Source organism: Aotus nancymaae, unplaced genomic scaffold (genome assembly GCF_030222135.1).
Source record: "Aotus nancymaae isolate 86718 unplaced genomic scaffold, 86718_ANA_hifiasm-v0.15.2.pri h1tg000014l, whole genome shotgun sequence".
Classification (NCBI taxonomy): domain Eukaryota; kingdom Metazoa; phylum Chordata; class Mammalia; order Primates; family Aotidae; genus Aotus; species Aotus nancymaae.
Genome location: NW_026988425.1, coordinates 53,862,674 through 53,884,960, shown reverse-complemented (window position 1 = coordinate 53,884,960; position 22,287 = coordinate 53,862,674). Strand labels below are relative to the sequence as shown.

The 22,287-nt window shown below is 41.4% G+C and overlaps 1 protein-coding gene across 3 annotated transcripts in view; it reads left to right on the top strand.

Moving 5' to 3' along the window:
* The window catches only part of PDE4D (phosphodiesterase 4D), a 1,389,427-nt gene that overhangs the window by 540,412 nt on the left and 826,728 nt on the right, over positions 1 to 22,287 (top strand). The gene's annotated exons all lie outside the window — the stretch shown is intronic.

Genomic DNA, 22,287 nt, shown 5'->3' with positions numbered 1-22,287 from the left:
AGGAAAGCATTTTCCACTGATTCCCCTGGTTGTTAGCTAGTCCCATGACTGCTCTTCAGGAAAAACAAGAGACCCATCTGAATGTGGGTGAAAGGATTTCATGTAGCTTTTTACTTAGAAACCCAGATTGCTTGTAACAAGCTCTGTCTAATTCTTTCAGCACTTAGCATCCAGGCAGTTTCCTTCCTCTAAACTTCAAAAAATAGGAGAGAAATGTAAGGAAAATGAGAAAAGCGTCTGAAGCTCAGCAAAGTGAGCCTCATGTGAGCTGACTTGTCCTGATTCGGGGATAGCCTCAGAAGAGTGTGTTCATGCACCTTACAGAGTAGCCCTTAGCAGCCACTTGAATAACAACGAATGAAAAGATAAACAACAGGAGTGGGCAGAAGGTAAAAATGGAGGATGCGTGTGTGAGGAAATAATAACATTGTCTTGGAGATTTTAGAAAACGGGAAAGGCAAGAGAAGGAAACATAGACATGAACCCTGAAAAAGATATTTAAATATTGGTTGATTGTTCGTAAAGCAACCATCCATAGCATCCTCATCATCCCCTGTGGGATGCAGATATTGTGGTTTTCATCTTACACACAAGGACATTGTGTTTCTGACAGGCCAAGAGGCTGTTCAAGGTCAAATGACTGTTGAAGGCAAAACCACTAATATGCAGCAGTAGCAGAAAATGAATCCATAGCTTCTGATGATAAATCCTATGGTCTTTTCAAAACGCCTCTGTTGTCTCTAGGGAAATTGCCTCAAATTAGAAATCAACACATTCTACTGCAGCTCTAATTTGCACACGCTTGCCTTAAAACTTTCTAATTTCTGGTTCTTTTTTACCACCTCTCTCCCACTTAATTTCATAGCTACAGAGGGGAAAGATAGCTACTGTCCAAATGGTCTTACTAAAGAACCTCACTTTTAAAATCTTTTTCCCCTTTTAAGTCTTCATTTGACTCACGGTGTAATCACATTAGTGAGGAAAATTTTGTAACAGTCATACCTAGTGCCAAACATCAAATTTTCCTCTAAAAAGCAAAATAAAATGATATGTAGGCCACCTGGTTTCCACGAAATTGAACCAAAATCAAGGAGGACAACTCTGATAACGTAAAAATAACATCAGCATTTATGAGTAATTGGTCTGTTTGATGGGCAGTGCTGTAGTGTGTACAATTCTGATGACAACATGTTTAAAAAATCCTGGAAGAATGGGGAAAAGAAGTAAAATATATGAAAAAGTAGTAGACTTGGAGTCTTTTTGAAGAAAACTTGCAAGAAACTGCCAGATAACTGCTAGATAAGTGGCTATTGACCATACGTGAACCTAATTTTACCAGGCATTAAGAATGCAAGAAAACTCAAAATAAAACATGCATAGCTTCCACCCTTAGGAAACTTACAGTCTGGCAGGTTCAAAACAATTTCACTTCACGTTAAGTAATTGTAAAATTGCCTCCATAAAATCATAGCCTGGATGAAAACATTTTTCAATATTATTTGCTCATTTTAATGCACTCAAACTTTGTTTAAAGTAACTTCTTTAAAGATCTACCAATATAAGGCAAGTATAGATCAAAGTAGACCACGTCTGCCCATATAATCCCCTTCTCCAGGTCTATTTTGATTGCTTGTGTCAACATTGGAGACCAGAGTAAGTTACTAATAGTCCTTAAAATTCCTCCCTATTTCTCTCTTTCTTTTCAGTTTTTCTCCTTCACTCCTGCTACTCTATTTCTTGTGTGTTTTTTTTTCCATCTGCTTTGTTTTTGGCTCTTCCCCAGGGAAAGAAGAGGAAAATTCTTCATCTTGATAAGACTTTTTGGTACTAGAAAGGATATTTAACTGTACATGGAGTGAGGGAGTCCAAACATGTTTCCATGAGTGTTCTAGTTCAATTGGCAGAAAGATCCATCAGGAGAAAGCCTTTGTCACTGATGGCTTTGAAATTGTTCAGAGGACTTCACAGTTCACAACACGCGAGCTTAATCATTGGTTTGGGTCCTTTGGTGGAGCTGGGGGAGACAAAGAAGCAAAGTTATTTTCCCAGAGGTAGTGAGGGCCAGGATGCTCAGAGAAGATTTAATTGAAAGATGCCATTGCTGAAATCTCTTTTCTCACATTCTGCCTGTGGCTTTCCAACAGTAACAGTAGCAGCAGTTGTTGTAAAAGTAGAGATAGTAGTTGTATCGGTAGCAATAGAAATAGCTGCTATTTATCGAGCCCTGACTGTCCATGCACTTTACATACGTTAACTCATTTAAACCTCCCAACCACCTGATGAGGTAAAGATGATTATTAGATTATTATCCCATTTCACAACTAAGTAAACTGGGATGTGAGATTTAAGGGACATGCCCAAGTAGTTCACACAACTAGGTGGTCACCAGTTACACATTTCCTCTCTGCAAGAGAACAGTCTATTTTTCAAAATATGCTGATAGAACAGCAATCCCATTTGCTTCTAAAGACAAATCCTGCCATGGCTGTGTCTTGCCATTTTTTAACTCCAGGCCAGGGCTTGCCTTTGGATAACCTGAGCTTCATTCGGCTCTTTTCTCAATGTCCCTCCTCAGAGTGTCTCCCTAACCACGGCTCTTGATCTCTCTCCACCCCTTTATTCCACTTGGGTTTTCTTCAGCACATTTATGGCTACCTGACGGTGTTAGCCAGCAAGGCTACCAGAGCAGAACACCAGGCTGGGTGGCCTAAACAACAGTCATTTATTTCCACACAGTTCTGGAGGCTGGAAGTTTGAGCTCAGTGTGCCAGCATGGTTCAGCGCTGGTTATGGGTCTCTCCTTGGCCTGCAGACACAGACACCTTTTCGCTGTGTCCTCACATGGCTTTTCTCTGTATGTGTGTGCACATGTGTATGTGTGTGCACACGTGTGTGTGTGTGTGTGTGGTGTGTCTGCCTGTGCAGGGAGAGACAGAGAGAGCTTTTTTCCTCTTATGAGGTCAGATTAGGACCCTACCCTTATGACCACATTTAAACTTAATTACCTTCTAAAAGCCCTAGCTTCAGATACAATCACATTGAGAGTTCAACATATGAACATATGAGCTGCTGTGAACATATCAACACTTCAACATATGAATTGGGGTGAGGGACACAATATGGTCCATGGCAGTGACCCAGCATATATTTAACAGATCACAGATGTGTTTACTATGTGTCTTTCCCACTCCTCCCAGTATTAGCAAATTAAATGCCAGTAAGAATTTGGGGTTCTTCTTTGTTGTGTTGCTAATACCTAGGACACTGCCCTACACATGGTAGATGTTCAGTACATATTTGCTGTATAAATAAAAATTGAAGAGCTCCCTCTTCTCCTCTACATGTTGGAAAATGTGTGTGGTCTAAAGGAGGGAGAGGGAGAACCATCTCATTGAATCTTCCAAACTTCCTGAGCCTCCTTTAGCTACTGAGTCCATTCACGTTCCCATCGGCTGGCAATTTAGGTGCCCTGCCTATCATCCTTTGGAGCCCATCCCAGGAGTGGGCAGAAGGAGGTGGGCAGCACACGAGTGTTCCCTGATCGGGGAGGGCAGATGGAGAGCAACTCATGGGAGCGATGACTTCCCCTGCTCACTTACCCCTGTGAGAGGACACTGCCCTCCGCGCATCAATGCTGGCCCCTCCTCCAGAGACCAGGCCTCTGCATCTCACTTGCCGTGTTGTGGATCTAGAAACATATTTGCATTTGGAAATTCATTTTAAAGTATGCTTGCTCAGGTTCTGGTAACATGCAGGGTAACTTCTCCCACCCACGATGCCTCTTGACTCAGGCTTCCGTGAAGGAGGGAGGAGTGTTTGGCAGCAAAACTGGGTATTTCTTAGGAAGGAAATCCTCCTAAGTTTTATGGAAATCCTAGGGTTTCGTCCCTGCCTCTCTGAGTGTGGAGCAGACTATCTGTGTGCCTAGCGGTGAGGGCTATAATATTGGAGAATGGCTTAAGTAACAGCTAAAATCTACATTGTATATCCCCAAGAAGACCACCGAAGACTCAAGGGCCATGTTGATATTATTAGAAGGCATAGCCTTCCATTGATATGTAAATATTAATATTATTGGTAAGTGCCTATTTTATCTTCTGGATAATATAAGATACGAATACCATGAGGGCAGGATCCTTCTCTCATTTGTTTTTTTTCCCCAAGAGCATAGCACAAAGTAGGAAGTACTTATTGAGTAAATGAATGATCCTGAATATGAAGGGATGGCATTTTATCACCATTTTCCAGTTGGGAAAAAATGAGAGAGCTTATCAGGTTTATATACAGTGAGTGACAAGCCTTAGAATGAAACCAAACTTTTGTGATTCCTAGAACTTTCAGGTTGTTAAGGAGCCCATCTGAATGTAAGTTCCACAAGACAGGTGTTTATTTTGTTTACATAAATCCCAAGTACCTAGGGCAATGCCTAACACATAGTAAATACTTCATAAATATCTGCGTGCGTGAGTAGAATATTCAAGGTTCATCTAAATATATGCCTCATGTGACACTTCCAACCCTTCACTATCAGGTCTTTCAGACTTCATTTGAATATGTTCAGTAAGAAAAAATTCACTCATGCTTTAGATATGTGTGGCTTTTCCACATTGTTGTCAGTTCTAAATGCTGAAAGTTATTTTTTATACTTGGAATACTATTTTTACAATAAAATCATTTCTGGTCTTCTGGATGAAAAATGTTGAACAGGACAGGGCTGAGAATAATCACAAGGCTTGAAATTAAAGAAGTCTCTTTAGGCTGAAATGAATTTCTAGTTGTAAAACCAAATATGAATCTATGTATTTGTGTTCCTCGGACCACCTTTTCAGCAGGTCCTTGGCGTGTTATGTACGCATTTGTGAACTGCATTGTTGAAATTCAGTTTCACCCAGGTCTGTAGCATTCTCCTGGCTCCTGATCTGACAATAGTACCGGTAACAAGAGCTAACAATCGCATGGCACAAATCTCAGCCAGATCTGTTCTAACTCCTTTAGATGTCTTAACTCAATCCCTACAACCACCTCATTTCATTATTATGCCCACTTGAGAACTGAAAACAGTTCTCAACAGTTAAGTAACTTGCAGAGGCCTCACAGCTAGGACGTAAGAGAGACAACTCAGAACCCAGCAGAGGAACGCTGGGGCCGACCCACTTCCCCACTGCACCGCACTGCGGTCCATCCTCACAAACCTTGAGCATAACTTCAGCCTCTAAAACCATCTGCTGATTAAGTGAGTTCTAAAATGTTTGTTTTCAAGGGCCAGTACTAAAATCAGCTATGACATAGTTTCAGAGATTGATCTTTCCCCCTTTTGGAAGGCATAAGGTTTTCCCAAGCGAGGCCTCCCATCAGCTCTCCTGTTCGCCGGCACTGTGACACACAGGAGGGCCAAGGACTTGTGCCTGTTATTTCAGTTCTTTTGTTATCCTTCATTTCCAGATCTCTTCTCTATCACAATTCTCTCTCATGTTGACAATTTCCCCGCAGATGGGATGTCTATTTCCTTGATAATACTGCATTATTATGCTAAAATCTCTCATCTGTGTTGTTAGCCAGACTCTATGCAAAAAGGTGTGTCTCTGGGACTCTGTGCTGTTCTTAGCCACCTTCCCACTCCCTTCTTATGTAAATTACTAGGGTACTTCTTCAGTGTTATTGTTATCATGCCCCCTTACCACCCACTGCAAAGTCTTCTATCGTACCCCTTTTTTTCTCCTCCTTACCACATTTTCAGCTTTGAACTCTTGTAATCAGATCGGGAATTACATTTCTGAACAAATACAGGCTTTGCAACATTGTGAAGTGCAGCTGGTCCCCAGCAGAGAGCCCTAAGCCCTTGCCTGAAGTCAAACCCCCTTTCATGGTGAGAGGTCTGGATTTTATTTGTTTTTTCTTTGGTGAACGCTCAACTGGAAGCAGAGATGCAAACACCACTTATGTCCTCCCCTGCTAGGTTCATGACCAATACTTTATAGCCTCTGGATATGCTTCCTAGGTTTCTTCTCTTGGTGTCATTTGCCTGCATGTGTCTTACTGGCAGGTGGTGATTTCATCACATTCTAGACATGCTTCTTGGGAAGCTGGCCCCTCTGCTGGCTGGACACATATCAAAGTTCTTTATATCTACCATTGTCACTTTCATATCCATTGTTAAATGCTATAGATAGCCAAATTGTTCTGTAAAAGGCTCCAGAGTAAATATTTTAAGTTTTGTGGGACAGAAGAGTCTCCGTCAAAATTACTTGACTCTGATGCAGCATGCAAGCAGCCATAGACAATAAGTAAACAAATGGGAATGATTGTGTCCCAATAAAGCTTTATTTATAAAAACAGACAGCAGACTCCATTTGGCCCTGGAGTCCATTGCTTGCCATCCCCTAGATCCAGGAAGGAACAAGGAGAAAATAAGGAAGAAAACCAGAGGAAAAAAGAGTGTCACCAACCACATCTGTAACTCACATTTATTTACTTATTTTCTGAGTCCGATAGCTACATTATTTCCTCTTCCTAACGTATGTGAATCTCTTATATTAACTTAGGGCCAGAATATCGAGTTTTATGTTATCTTCTGTGAGTTCTTTTTCCATTCTGTCATGTTTCAGACTTTCAAAGGCAGGTTTTAAATATTTCAGCTGTGCTTTAGATACATTGAGGGACCTATAGTGCCTCCCTGAGGCCAAGATGATGGTTGCCATCATAAATAGGTTATATCTGAGTTGAGGCTGGTAAGAACAAATTATCCTGCCCAGATAGTGATGTGCCAAGCATTGGCAACCTTGAAAAACCTGCAATTTGTTTTTATAGGAGAGTTTCCTTTACGGGCTTGAGATTTTTTCCCATGACTTTTGTGAGTACAGTATTTTCCCTTTGCTAGATTCTTAGTCAAATGTTCTTGCCATTATAAGGAAAAAGGAAAACTGAAAAATGTGAAAATAATTTCTTATTGGCTTAGCAATCATTTTTATATTTGTCTGTTAATGGCAAATAAATCTACCTTATTGAATCATATGGATTTTAATTCCCTGGCAAAGGTAACCAATGACAGGTGTGTGTGTGTGTGTGTGTGTGTGTGTGTGTACCAATGACAGGTATATTTGTGTGTGTGTGTGTCAAGATAACCAATGACAGGTGTGTGTGTGTGTGTGTACCAATGACAGGTATATTTGTGTGTGTGTGTGTCAAGGTAACCAATGACAGGTGTGTGTGTGTGTGTGTACCAATGACAGGTATATTTGTGTGTGTGTGTCAAGATAACCAATGACAGGTGTGTGTGTGTGTGTGTACCAATGACAGGTATATTTGTGTGTGTGTGTGTCAAGGTAACCAATGACAGGTGTGTGTGTGTGTGTACCAATGACAGGTATATTTGTGTGTATGTGTGTCAAAGTAACCAATGACAGGTGTGTGTGTGTGTACCTGTGTGTACACATGTATGCTTGTGAAAATTGGACATCAAAAGAAAATTAGGTGGAAAGGAAAACATCGAAGTTTGTATTGGTGAGTAATCATTATATATAGTATCCATACACATATGCCTTCTACAGTTTTATGGGGGCAGTCAGTGCCTCAAAAACGTGTAATAAAGAGACACCAACAATTATTGGTGGCATTCCTGCAGGAGAGGCTTGAGCCAATGTAAATTTAACCTGGTTAGTAATCTTTGCCAAAACTCTCTGGTGGTTGTAAGGAAGACAAGAACTATTAGGTTTGCTTAACCCAAACAGCAAGTAAGCATCCAAACAGATCGTCCGTGGACCATAAGCAAATGTCCAGAAAGTAGTCCCCTGAATATGGAGGTTAAGTGCTTAGAAATAATGAGAAAAAAGTATTGGCAGCAAGCCCCCCCAGGTATAGAAGGGATAAACAACCCTATTGGTATCAGAATTTAGGAATATTCCTGTGTCTCCCAGTTTAAACGAAACACAGCAGACTGACTTGGCACAACGTTGGGAACCAGCTTCCCTTCCTCGCAGCCAGGTTCGGTGCCTGCCCTCTGGCATCCCTCGGTTGTGTATTACTGCCAGCGAGAGCTGTTTGAGCTGCTAAGGAGAAGATTGCAAAATAAGATCAGCTGTGCTTCAGGCTGAAGATAAGTGATAACACTGAATTGGCTGTAGAAATGGCTTTCTTATAAACTGGATTTAGTTTTATCTCACTTGTTAGTTTTGTTTTTTGTTTTGTTTGTGGTGTTTTTGAGACAGAGTCTTGCTTTGCCGCCCAGGAGTGCAGTGGTGCAATCTCGGCTCACTGCAACCTCCGCCTTCCAGGTTCAAGCCATTCTCCTGCCTCAGCCTCCCGAGTAGCTGGGATTACAGGCATGTGCCATCATGCCTGGCTAATTTCTGTATTTTCAGCAGAGCTGGGTTTCACCATGTTGGCCAGTCTGGTCTTGAACTCTTGGACCTCAAGTGATCCTCCCACCTCAGCCTCCCAAAGTGCTGGGATTTCAGATTACAGATGCCACCATGCCCGGCCCCACTTGATGCATTTGAGGGTCTCCTAAAGTCTTGAAATTGAACCTGTGAACTTAAAAACAGGGCTACAAGCATCCTTCAGATGTGCCGTTTTTGCATGCCAGAATCAGCGGCGCCTGAAGAGCAGCTCCTTGAAAGTGGTAGTAGATGAGAGGAGATGCCTTTCAGGTTTGAGACATGGACCTCAGATTCACCTCCAGGGTTAGAGTTATCACAGTGCACAGGATCATCCAAGAACAGACATGCAGAGGGAGGAAAGGCCATTCCTGGGGGATGTTGGAACTTAAGGCTCAGGAGAATGTAATAGAGCCTAAAAGTGAGAACAAAATGGTACTATCAGAAAAGATGGCGGTGGTTGGGGCATAAGAGAGGGTAGGTTCACAGGTTTGCAGGACCAGGACTCAGTCACTTTCCTCACCCTGAGCTCAACCCTCATGACAGGGAAAGCACAGTACTTCCTGGGCTTAAAATTCTTCACAGTCAACTGGTAGGGATATGAGGGGATTTATTGCTAAGTAGTATGGAAAGTGTTTTCACAAGTAACATACAGGAATTTCTCATATCGTCAAAAGGAGGTTTTATTATCACCACGTTTTTACAGATGAGAAAATTGAGTCTTAGAAAAGCTACGTACCTTGCCTAGGAGCTTGTACCCAGGTAGGGGCAGCTTCAAGATTCAAACCTAAAACTCCGAGTCTGACACTCACACGGTTTTTGCTCTGTTCTCAGCCTCCTGCAGCTGGACAGGAGGTTAGCCTGAGACAAGAGGAAGATCATTCATAAAGGCAGAGAATAGTGACGTGACTGCTCCCTGGAAATCTGAGCTTATGGAAAGAGACTGAGAGTCAGGAAAGAAGGACGCAAATTCATTTAATGAGAGTGAGGGTCAGCCAGGTCTGGGAGTTCGAAAAAAGAGTTTTGAAATATCCATTGTGGCAAATGTGGGAGCGCGTTCTTTGAGAGTGATTAAAATGATGACTGGGGACACAGCTGAAGTGAGAGAGAAAAAATCTGTAGCAGACTTGCGTATTTTTGGTATGTATATCGCTTTCCAAAATCAGTTGAACAAAGGTGGGAAAAGTAGCTTGGTGGAGAATGAGGTAGAGTGGAAAGTTGAGAAGACAGAGCTTAAGAGTCTTTCTGATTGGTCTAAAATTCTTTAGGGAAAATCATGTTTCTTTCCATGAATATAGTCCAGGTCTTAGGTCTGTCCCATGGCACAAAGTTTTCAGGACATCCCGGACAAATTCACATTTCCCTGGATGTCAATTCCCTTGCCTCTGTTCTGTCACTTTCCTTCTCTCTTCCTTCTTGAGTTACCTGTCCCAGCCCTTCACTCCACATTCTGCAGCCTCTGTTTAGCTTCTTTATACCTTCCTCCAGGTTCATCCTAACTTATTATTCTGCTTTCTCATGTCAACTTCCATCCCATCTGCATTCAGGAAAAGAGGCCTGCATGACAGGTGGTCCATTTCCTGAAAATATCCATCTTAGACTATTTGTTCAAGATCAATGAAGAGAGAAGTGATTCTGATTTTTCAGCTGTTGCCCAAGTCCACAAGAATACACAAATGAAAATGCACTGATTTTTTAAAAATACAAATAAGCATTAAAGTTTGCATTGTTTTATTCTTTAAGTAAGCCAGAAAAATGGGAATATGGAGGAAAGAGGGATATAGCAAAACAGGCGGGGCTTCTGCGGATCAGGTGGTCTGAGACTGCAGTGACCCTGAGGCTGGTGGACCTGGAAGGAGCCAGGGAGAGATGGTGGATCCCAGAGGTGGGAACAAATGCATGGTCCATGGTTCTGAAAGAGCAGAGCTAGACCAAAGGGCTGACCTGCTAACCTTCACCAAGGAGATGTCCTAGAGGTTTTCCCTCTCTTCCCTCCGTCCCTCCCTCCCTCCCTTCCTTTCTTCCTTTCTTTCTTTTTTAGATGAAGTCTTGTTCTGTCAAGGAGTGGAGTCCAGTGGCATGATCTTGGCTCACTGCAACCTCTGCCTCCCAGGTTCAAGCAATTCTCCTGCCTCAGCTTCCTGAGTATCTGGGACTACAAGTGCTCACCACCACGCCTGGCTAATTTTTGTATGTTAGACACAGGGTTTCACCATATTGGCCAGGCTGGTCTCGAACTCCTGACCTTGTGATCTGCCCAAAGTGCTGGGATTATAGGCATGAGCCACCGCACCCAGCCAAGGTTTTCCATTTCTGTTGCTCCATCTTTTTTATTATAAGTTCCTAGTAGAAAAGAGTCATCATTTTAAATATCAGTGCAGCACTTAACACATAAGGAAGAATCAATAACATTCATTTACTTAAAGTGCCCAAAGAAGAAATAAATTCAAATATGTAAAAATGGGCGTGAACCGTTCAGTTCCATATCCCACTTTACGACTGCCAACAACTACATTGCTGAACGTCATTGCTCATGTATATAATGAATGATTGTAACCCTGTGAAGGCCGACCCTCCCCACGGAATTGGTTTTCCCACCACCACATTTTGCTATTTCTGAGAAGTGAGCGCCATCTGCTGGCCGCTGAGAGGATTGACGAGCAGCCATAAGGAGCACTGTATTTCTTGAACATGACTTAACCAGGCCACGGAATTACAATTATCCTTGGGTTTCTAAAACATAATAGTCACTTCAGGATTCACGTGACTTATGAGAAGTCCCTTTCTTGCCTTTCAAGAGGTATATAATTTTTATTCAACATGTGAATTATCCTTTCATAATAATAAACAATACCGTAGCCCAATCGAGATGTTCCCACATGCCCTCTAGGCAGAGATGAACCCCGGGCCCTAGATGAAAGGTTAATAGTTTGAAGTGAGTACTAACTCTGGTTCTCTGACTGTGAATCTAAGTCTGGAGTAAAACAAAGCTGTACAAAGAAGACTGCTTGTTAAAACTGAATGTTGTCCCTTCTTGAAGGGGGGGAAATAAAGTATAGTTTTCATCAATAGATTTATGACTAAACTTGGACCTTGATGCCAAATCCAGCTTGGGCTCCACCTGCGCAGTCTGGAGATGTCATCAGAGATGCACGCTCAGCCTCTTAGCACATTGTTATAATCCCGGCAGGCAATACTGCATCCTAAAAGTACTCCTCTGCTGAAATTGAGGAAATAGGAATTACCCAGGGTAGATTTGACAAATGGGATGACTTATTGTAGTATTGTCTTCTTTCTCTTGATTTTCTTCTTTACTGGGAAATTTGTATTTTGTAGCTCCTTCGACACTTTAACAATTAAACTAGAGAGTAAGATTCAAAAGTTTTCTCACAACTAACTGATTTTGATTTTATTGCCCAAAGACCTTTATATCCTAATTTTAGCGGTTCTAGATGTCTGCCCCCTTGAGGAAGCATGGGGTAATGGAACCTCACAAGCCCTGTTAGCCGATATGTGCCACGAGCTCCCAGGTATAAAAGTAGGTTGGTTTGGGGTTCTGTGTGGCCATATTTCAAGGATCTTACAAGAGAAGGGGCAGGACTGGAGAAGGGAAAGAGTAGGCTTTCTAAGGCTCCCGGGGCAAGACCTCTTTTTGTCTGGTCTAAGAGGGATATTGAACCCAAGTGACTTAGATGCTGAAACCCTGGGCTTAGAACCCAATGCCATGGAGCATAGATCTCACACTGCTGGCCAGAAAGGGGCTCGTTGGTTGCTACTAGGACATTATCACTCCCAGGGCACCTGGGCAGTCAAGGAAACTGAGCTCAGGAAAGCCCTACCTTTATGATGTCCCCTTCCACTTCCATAACTTTGTCCATAAAATAAAATCAAGGAAAAATACTTTTTCTCTTAACTCCAAATGATACTTAAAAGGAAAGTACAGATTGTATTTTTTAAAGAAATTGTATGTATTCATTGTGTATATACTGTTTGAAATATGTATACATTGTGTAACGGCTAAATTGAGCTAAGTAAATGTATAACCTCACATACTTACCATCTTTTTGTGGTGAAAACACTTAAAAATTTTCAAAAATATAATACATAGTCATTAACTATAGTCCTGTAACTATTTCCTATTAATTATAAGAAAGTAGAAATTTTAATAAACATCTTTCTTATACTTTTCTTGAATTTTAGAAAACAGATATAAACTTGAATCAAAGAGATTAATTTCAAAGTAATGCAATATTTCTGTAAAATTTCACACCTTGTTGACTATCAACTGAGAACTTTACACCTCATTAAAAATCCATTAGAACAATGGCTGTACCATTAGCCCTTCAGTTTATGCATTAAAGCATTACTTGTTTAGCTGGGCGAGGTGGCTCACGCCTGTCATTTCAGCACTTTGGGAGGCTGAGGCGGATCAAGAAGTCAGGTGCTCCAGACCAGCCTGGCCAAGATGATGAAACCCCGTCTCTACTAAAAATACAAAAATGAGCCTGGCGTGGTGGCATACACCTGTAATCCCAGCTACTCAGGAGGCTGAGGCAGGAGACTCGCGTGAATCCAGGAGGCAGAGGTTGCAGTGAGCCGAGGTCACACCATTGCACTCCAGCCTGGGCAACAGAGTGAGACTCCACCTTAAAAAAAAAAAAAATTCAGGAGGCTGAGGTAGGAGAATTGCCTGAACCCAGGAGGAGGAGGTTGCGGTGAGCCAAGATTGCGCCATTGCACTCCAGCCTGGGTAACGAGCGAAACTCCGTCTCAAAAAAAAAAAAAAAAAAAAAAAAAAAATTACTTGTTTAAAAGCAACGTTGTTGGCTGGGCGTGATGGCTCACGTCTATAATCCCAGCACTTTGGAAGCCAAGGCAGGCAGATCACGAGGTCTGGAGTTCAAGACTAGACTGGCCAACATGATGAAACCCTATCTCTACTAAAAAATACGAAAATTAGCTGGGCATGGTGGCTCGTGCCTGTAATCCCAGCCACTTGGGAGGCTGAGGTAGGAGAATTGCTTGAACCAGGACCTGGGAGGCGGAGGTTGCTGTGAGCCGAGATCGCGCCATTGGACTCCAGCCTGGACGACAGAGCCAGACTCCATCTCAAAAAAAAAAAAAAAAAGCAACATTGTTTTTGGCAGGCTGCTCCTGTTGATAAGTGGGGACTTGCTCTGGTGTGAACTGTTTTCAGGTCTCCAGAAAAGGGCCCAGGGTATGTCTATGGACATCAGTGACAACAGCGAGGTCGAGCAACTCAATATTGTGCAACCTCTGCCCTTGCCAGAGAACCACAGCTCCGAGGCAGAAGACAGTATGACTAGTTGGTCCCCACTTTCATCAAGGTCCTCAGGCCCCAGTCAAATCCAGATATGGCTTTGGAGAGGGATGCTATCTGAGTGGAGCTCCCTCAGCTTCATAACCAGCTTAGAGCGTCTCAGCTCTGACCTGCTCGTTAGCATGGCTGGGGAGCCCAGTGGTTTAGTGAACTGGCTAATACCAAAGATCCTGAGATAACAAAACAGAGAACAGGTAGGTTTTGATGAAAAGGAAGGAGATAAGGATGATGAGAAGGGTAGTGGGGAGGCACAGTGGGGGAGGGGAAGGAAAGCATTGAATCAGGATTTGGGGAATGGCTCGAAACAGTGGCAGAGACTCAATAGGAGGGTGACGCTGACAGACGGGGAGGTGGCAAACGTGCTCGCAGGCACAGGCCACCCCACAGTGATTGAGGGGACTGTTCACAATCTCATCCACTTCACAGTTTTGCCTTGTCCTACCTCAGGCCTTATGAAAGCCAGAATGAATTGCCTTGCATCGTCAGAAACTGACCATTCATTCCTGTGGCCTTCTTTGAGATTCTTAGAATCCCATGGACTAAATATCACTATGCACTTGCCTTTGTTCCCTGTAGTGGATGATGTGCCATTGACTGTCCCCAGCATTCACTGAGAGCAGTACCCCCACATCTAACACATCTTTAAATGCCAAAGGGAAGTGAACATGTCCTGACTGCTTAGAACTCTAACATAGCATTGATCCTATTCTACGTTTTTTAAACTTGGCCTTAAAATATACAAACTGTAAGTGCACAAATTATAAGTTTAAAAGTCCATGAATTTTCACTAAGTGAGCACACTGGGCTCACCAGAAGCTAAAGAAAAGGTGAAATAGAAGGGGACTTCGCAGATTAGAACTGCTGACACCATTGTTATTTGAGAAAGAGCTATTTTCTAGGTATATTTTAGGAACTTCTATCTCGTGATATCTATCTACTAACTTTAGAGGTGGGGTGGAATTGATTCTTTTTACAAGATTAGTAAAATTAGAAACAGCTAGTTTTTAATTCACTAAGAAGTGTAACATACTTTCAAGTAGCTTCCTGTGACTGGAATCAATCTGTTTTATTTTCCAAACCAGTGGACTAGACACAGGGTCATTACATACATTTTGAAAGTCTTCTGTTTCAAATGTGTTGTAGATTAAGAAACAGACTGTGATGGGCGTGGTGGCTCACGCCTGTAATCCCAGCACTTTGTGAGGCCAAGGCGGGCAGGCAGATTACTTGAGGTTGGGAGTCTGAGATCAGCCTGGCCAACATAAAATCCTGTCTCTACTAAAAATACAAAAAATTAGCCAGGCATGGTGGTGTGCACCTGTAATCCCAGCTACCCGGGAGGCTGAGGTGGGAGAATCACTTGAACCCGGGAGGCGGAGGTTGCAGTGAGCCGAGATCGTGCCATTGTACTCCAGCCTGGGTGACAGAGTGAGACTTCGTCTCAAAAGAAAAAAAAGAAAGAGAGAAAGAGAAAGAAACAGAATGCTATTGGCACTCCCAGAATAATCACTATTGGACTTCTGATACCAAAAACAAGGAGGATTTCCTCATTTTTAAGTTTTATGAAATGAAGTCATATTCTGTGTACTGTTTGTTTTGAGTTTGGCTTCTTTGAGTAGGTTTGTGAGATTTACCCATGTGTGGAATAGAGTTATAATTCATTGATTTTTGTGTTTGGGTGACTGTATGTTTAAAATTATGGTAAAAATTAAAAGTTAGAGTTTAACCCAGTACTGAGTATTCACTTAAAGGGAAAGAAGTCTTTCTATGAATGCTCTTGTACATACATGATCAATTCACAACTGCAAAGATATGCAACCAGCCTAATTCCCATGGACCAGCGAGTGGATAAAGAAAACGTGATATATGTACCCGATGGAATACTACTAAGCCAGGAAAAGAGACCAAATAATGTCTTTTGTGCCAACTTGGGTGGAAGTGGAGGCCATTATTCTAAGAGAAGTAACTCAGGAATGGAAAACCAAATATTATATGTTTTCACTTATAAATGGGAACTAAGCTATGAGGATACAAAGGCATAAGAATGAAATAACGGACTTCAGGGAGAGATTGGGAGAAGATGAGGAGTAAAAGACCACACATTGGGTACAGTGTACACTGCTCAGGTGATGGACGCACCAAAATCTCAGAAATCACCACTAATGAACGTATCCGTGTAAACAAAACCCACTGTACCAAAAAAACTATTGAAGTAGAAAATGAATAAATAAAAGTTAGGGATTAAAAAGACAGGAGGAAATGGTCATTCCAGAAGTCTAAAATATTATAAGCCATATATAAAATACAAGTTTGTAACTAATTTTGAGTACCTACAGTCAGCAAATTTGCATGAATATGACTGTTTACTCCATCATTTATAAAAGTAATTAGTTTTCTATTTCCTATTTTAAGAACTTACCTAAGATTGCCATCCTGCTGAATGGTTCCCAGCACACGTGATCTTGTCTGTGTTGAAGTATGAGTGAATACATACTACCCTGTACAGGTATATGTCTCTACTTCAGTGAATGTGGATGATAAAATGGCCAATTTTGTGTATTTGTTTATTTTCAAGGAAAACCTTAGAGCACTGGTTCTAAAACTTTAGGATGCAGCAGAATCACCTGGAGCGCCAGAATCCCCTAGATTGGTTGTAAGAACTCACTGCTGGAGCCATGCACAGTGGCTCACGCCTGTAATCCCAGCACTTTGGGAGGCTGAAATGGTGAATCACTTGAGGTCAGGAGTTCGAGATCAGCCTGGCCAACATGGTGAAATCCCGTCTCAACTAAAAATACAAAAATTAGCCAGGCATGGTGGTGGGCACCTGTAATCCCGCTACTCAGGAGGCTGAAGCAGAAGGTGAAGTTTGCAGTGAGCCAAGATGGTGCCACTGCACTCTAGCTCAGTGACAGAGACAAAAAAAAAAAAAAAAAGGAATTGCTGGACCACATCCTCAGGATTTCTGATTTCGTAGGTGAGGTCCAATTATGTACCTTCTAAGGAGCTCCTAAGTGATGTTGATGCTGCAGATCTGGGTCCACCTTTTGAGAACCACAGCTTTAGAGCCTGCAAATCAAGTTACGTTTATATTCCTATCCCACACTCCGGTGGCGAGGATTCCTCTGGTCATTCATGCATTTGCTTCTTCAGACTCCTTGAAATCAACCAGGTAGAGATTTTATTCTTGTTATCGTATTACCTTCCTAAGTCATTAGCATCTGTGATCTTGCTCTGCCCTATACCACAACTCTGCTTGTAACCCATTTGGAGCATATGTTTTCTTTGTTCTTGGTTTGTTTACATATTGGTGGCCCCAACTATTTGCCAGCTCATTACAGGCATCAGGCCACTCTTTGTGAATATGCCTGCACTGCCTAGCAGGGAGTGCTGCATGGACTATTGAATTAATACATTGTATTCTCTGCTGGCCCATTGATTTAATCCCTGTAGCGTTTGCTTCTCACCTGCATGTGTTTTGTTCACAGCTTACATACTAATAAAAGGAATTTTTACTTCTTGCTTTTATAAGAATATGAAAGTTATAAAAATAATCTGTGATCTTATAATGACTGTTTTCCCCAAAAAGAGCATTACTTTCATGCTTCAAAGTATATATTTCTTAACTAAAGTGTTTTTGGGATGTGGCTGCATGTTGGTGTCACCTAGAGAACCTAAAACAACAACAACAACAACAACAAAAAACCTGATGTTCATGTCCCAGAGGTCCTCTTCTAACTGATGTGGGCTGTGATCTGGGCATAGAGATTGCCCAAAGTACCCAGGTGATTCTAACACATGCAAAAGGTTTTAGAGTTTCTTAACTACTTCATTTTCCTTATGGGTTTCAAGAGAGCTGCCTTTTTATTTTTTTTTTTCCTGAAAGATTGTTTTCAGAAACATCTAACCCTTCTTTATTTGTATCTCCTGTGGATGTTTTCCTTTGGAGATTTTTTTCTCTGAAACAAGAAAATATAATGAACTGCGGTTTGCATGTTGCACAAAACATGAACTTCTTTCTGAGCCTTAGATAAACCTGTTCTAATCTAGAAATGAAAAATAATGAACTCAGTGCTGAGTTTTGCATTTCCTGTCTCAAGTTAGCTACTCCATAAGGATATGGTGGGTAAGAGTTTGTTGTTCTTTTAATTCATTATTGGGACAGGGGTGTGTGGAATAAATGATTCCTTGTGGAACAAGTCATCAGATTTTGAGGGACATGTTCCATTATAAAATAATTATACATAAAAACAGATGTATCACTTTAATACTAAGATTTGTAACCATGTCATGCCATTCTGAATGTAATGACCCTGTGTCTATTCCACTGGTTTGGAAAATAAAACATTGATTTCAGTCACATCAAGCTACTTGAAAATAGGTTACATTTAATCAATTAGAAACTAGTTGTTTCCAACTTCACTAACCTTGTAAAAAGAATAAATTCCACCTCACTCTTAAAATTAGTAGATAGATAGATATCACCAGATAAAAGTTCCTAAAATATACCTAGGAAATAGCTCTTTCTCAAATAATGATGGTGTCAATAAGTCTAATAGAAGTCCATTTTATTTCACCCTTTCTTTAGGTTCAGAACCTAAAGAATATGAAGTGAAATTTGGTTTCATGGCTTATCTGTAGCCATTTTAATAATTTAGATTCATGGATTTACATTACTTACTGAAACTACTGGGAAAACATTAACAACACAATAGGATTCCTAGAATGATAAACTTCAACACTCAAGCTATGACATTTGTTCTCAGTCTCGTCTTTGATTCAGTATAAAAATTTGGACAAATAATTAGCTTTCCTTTGCTGCATGTACAGGGGCAGGATAAACTTGAGGATTCACACAATCATTCAATCCACATCAAAGATATTTGCCTCGGGAAATCAACAATATTAAGAAACAATGGCTTTTAAAAAAATATTTAACACTTTCAAATATCAGATTCGCCATCCTCATCATCCTCACTTAGAGGTTTTAAAACTAATAGCAGTTTCGTATAGCACATTTGCATTTACCATGCATTTTTGTACACGTTATGTTTTCTCCCAAACCCAGGGAGACTGGAAGAGCAACAGTTTACATATTTGCATATTTTTAGAAAGTGAGTCTTAGAAAGGTTAAGTGACTAACCTAGGCTCAAACAGCCAGAAGTGTGTGGAACAGAGGCACCACTCAGATTTTCTGACTGTGAGCTCACTCTTTCTACTCCTCCAGCTATGCCAGCTATACAGTAGCAACTTGTGAGAGGTGTTAGGTGTGAGGGATAGTAGGGGGTTAGAGGTAGGGAGGGGAAGAGGAAGCAAAATTCCCACAGTGATTGTATCTTCATCACTTTTATAAAGGATTTTATGTTTTGCAGCCTATTTATCATTGGTGGAAATATCTCTACACTGGTGCTATAAACGGCAAAACATACACTTGAGACTCCCTGCAAACCCATCTAAGTTTTAAGAGTAATAGAGAATAGCAGCACTTGATACACATATCTTCATTTACTATATAGCGTGATCAATTATTTTCCCTGATACTAAGGGAAAATTAAACATCTTTTTCTTGGTTATCGCCATTTCTTTCACAATATTTTTTATGCATGTCTCCACCTTTTGTAGTTCTCACAACTGGCCACTAGATGGTAGTGTTTAGTTAGTATTGCCCCACATGTTCCAGCCCCACATGTTCCATCGTGGGAACTTTGATTCTAGGCAACAGTTCATGTATAATACTATACTGAAGTAGGAAACAGTTCATGTATAATACTACACTGAAGCTGTTTTTCCAGTGGTGGAGGCACACAGTAAAAACTCTGTGCTTTGAGCTTTCTTTCTGTTTTTTAATGACTAAACCTCCCTTCATTCAACACAAACCTTTCTTCCATATACTACTTTTTTTTTTTTTTTTTTTTTTTTTTTTTTTTTTTTTTTTTTGCGGAGTCCCACTCTGTCACCAGGCTGGAGTGCAGTGGTGCGATCTCAGCTCACTGCAACCTCCACCTCCCAAGTTCAAGCGATTCTCCTCCCTCAGCCTCCCGAGTAGCTGGAATTACAGGCATGCACCACCACACCCGGCTAATTTTGGTATTTTTAGTAGAGACTGGGTTTCGCCAAGTTGGCCAGGATAGTCTAGATTTATTGACCTCGTGATCTGCCCGCCTCGGCCTCCCAAAGTGCTGGGATAACAGATGTGAGCCACTGAGCCCGGCCCCCATATACTACTTATTGAACAATTGATTTTTCTCTCCATGCTAGCCTTTTTAAACACCCCACAGTGAGGGAGTGTTAAAAGTCCTGCCCTTCGTAAAAGTTTGTTCTAAACTTCTGAGAGGTGAAGCAGATCCGGTGCCAAGATGATGTGCCAAGATGATTGTTCTTACTTAATGGCATTTAGGGCTTCACCTCTCTCCTGCTCCATCTACCTTTTAACTCCCAGACCTATGCAGGTGCTCAGCAGAACAAAATGGCCTTCCGTGTAATAGCACCCCCACTTGATAGAAGATATGTTTTGTTATAAATAGCTTTTTTTCTCTTTCAAGGACAACAGGCTTAGAGACCTGTGCTGCCAGCTTGTGAATAACTGAAGATTTGTATCTCGAAGTAAATTTCAGCGTACACCTGTACTTCCCTGGGTGTCTAAATCAAATAAGACAGGAATTGTAGTTGCCTGGTATGGATACCACATTGCCAAGCTTTTCAGTCATTTTGGACAGTCCAATAGATGTCTTCTCTCTGCTTTGTTTAAAGCCTTCTAATTTCCCCAGCAAGACAAAGCAAAGTTAACTCACACAGGCTGTTTGCGTGATATGGTCCGATGGTTTACTATGCTATATTTGTCATTAGTCACCCAAGCACAGAATCTGAAAGTCACTTATAACCATTTCCTGCCCCCCTCCATGACTGTTAATTCTTCCAAAACCATAAATCTCCTTTACTAATTCACTTTAATAACCAAACCTGCATTTCAGGTTCCCATTCTCTACACACCCAGTAAAAAATGAGATGCCATCTCTTATTTTATTCATTAAGTCAAGTTCTGCTTCTCATGTTCTCCAAGACTCCTTCCCATCTGGTTTTACTGTTTGTTTCTACTTTCTTCAAGTTCCCTCATCATTACACATAAGCACTTATAAAACACATCCTCATAAAATCCGCACCAGGCATTCTCTGCAGTTAACAGATCTCCAAGATCAAAACACACCCCAAAGTTATCAATGAAACAGTTCACTGGCACAGTGCAGGGGCTGGGGGTGTGGTTACTTGGGCGTGTGAATATGAACTTTCGGTTGTCTGAGGACAACAGGAAGCCTTGTTTCTGGTTGCTATCATATTAAACTTTAGTTAAGATTTTTATTGTTTGTGGGATAGGGAATTTTTTTCCCCTGGAGGTCAACTGGGTTCACCCTATTTCCTGAGGGCTGAATAAAATTGGCTGCAATCCCCACCGTACAGATTGTGAAAAGTTCCGCTTTCTCTCCAAAGCGTTTATGAATTCTTGATCACACCAAGCCCCACATCTCTGCTTCAGCCAACTTGGTTGTGTTTAGGAGTTCTCTCACAGTAGCTGTCCTGGTCTTCCTTTTCCGTACCACAGAGGTCCAAGGTAGAATTGAACCCCTTCCTTCGTTTTCCCAACCACCAGCCTTCCCTCTCCCACACAAAACAAAAGTTCACACATGGTATTTCCGCATCGTCCCACACTTTACTGATGGATTGAGGAAATGGAAGCAATGTGTATTCACCAATAATGTGAGATGTGTTTGTGTTTAGACATTCATATTCTTAAAAGTTACCCAATGATTTGGGTGCTAGCCTTTTGCTAGTTTGCTCGGTCTTTTTCTCTCATTCCTACCCTTCTGTACCTCTCCTACTTCAAAAATTGCTCATAGGAACTCCAGATTGTTCTTACTTAATGGCATTTAGGGCTTCACCTCTCTCCTGCTCCATCTACCTTTTAACTCCCAGACCTATGCAGGTGCTCAGCAGAACAAAATGGCCTTCCGTGTAATAGCACCCCCACTTGATAGAAGATATGTTTGGTTATAAATAGCTTTTTTTCTCTTTTTTTTGGTGATTGCATGGGGGTAGGATTGAATTTTGCTATTCATCACACACACACACACACACACACACACACTTATATATAGAGAGAAAGAGATGGAGTCTTGTTCTATCATCCCAGCTGGAGTGCAGTGGTGTGATCAGAGCTCAATGCAGCCTCAACCTCCCAGGCACAAGTGATCCTCCTTCTTCAGCCTCCCATGTAGCTGGGATTACAGCTGCACGACACCACACTTGGCTAATTTTTTATTATTTTTTGTAGACATGGAGTCTCCCTATGTTGCCCAGGCTGGTAACTCCTAGGTGTAACCCTCTAGCCTCAGACTCCCAAAGTGCTGGGATTACAAGTGCAAGCCACCACACCCAGCCTTCTGCTCATATTTGACCTGGAAATTCCATATAGTAGCCATAGCATTCAATCATTCAACAAATAATTATTGAACACCTACTTGCAAAAAGAAATGCAGTTCCTATTCTGTTGGAGTGATAACCTAGAAAATAATAATAATA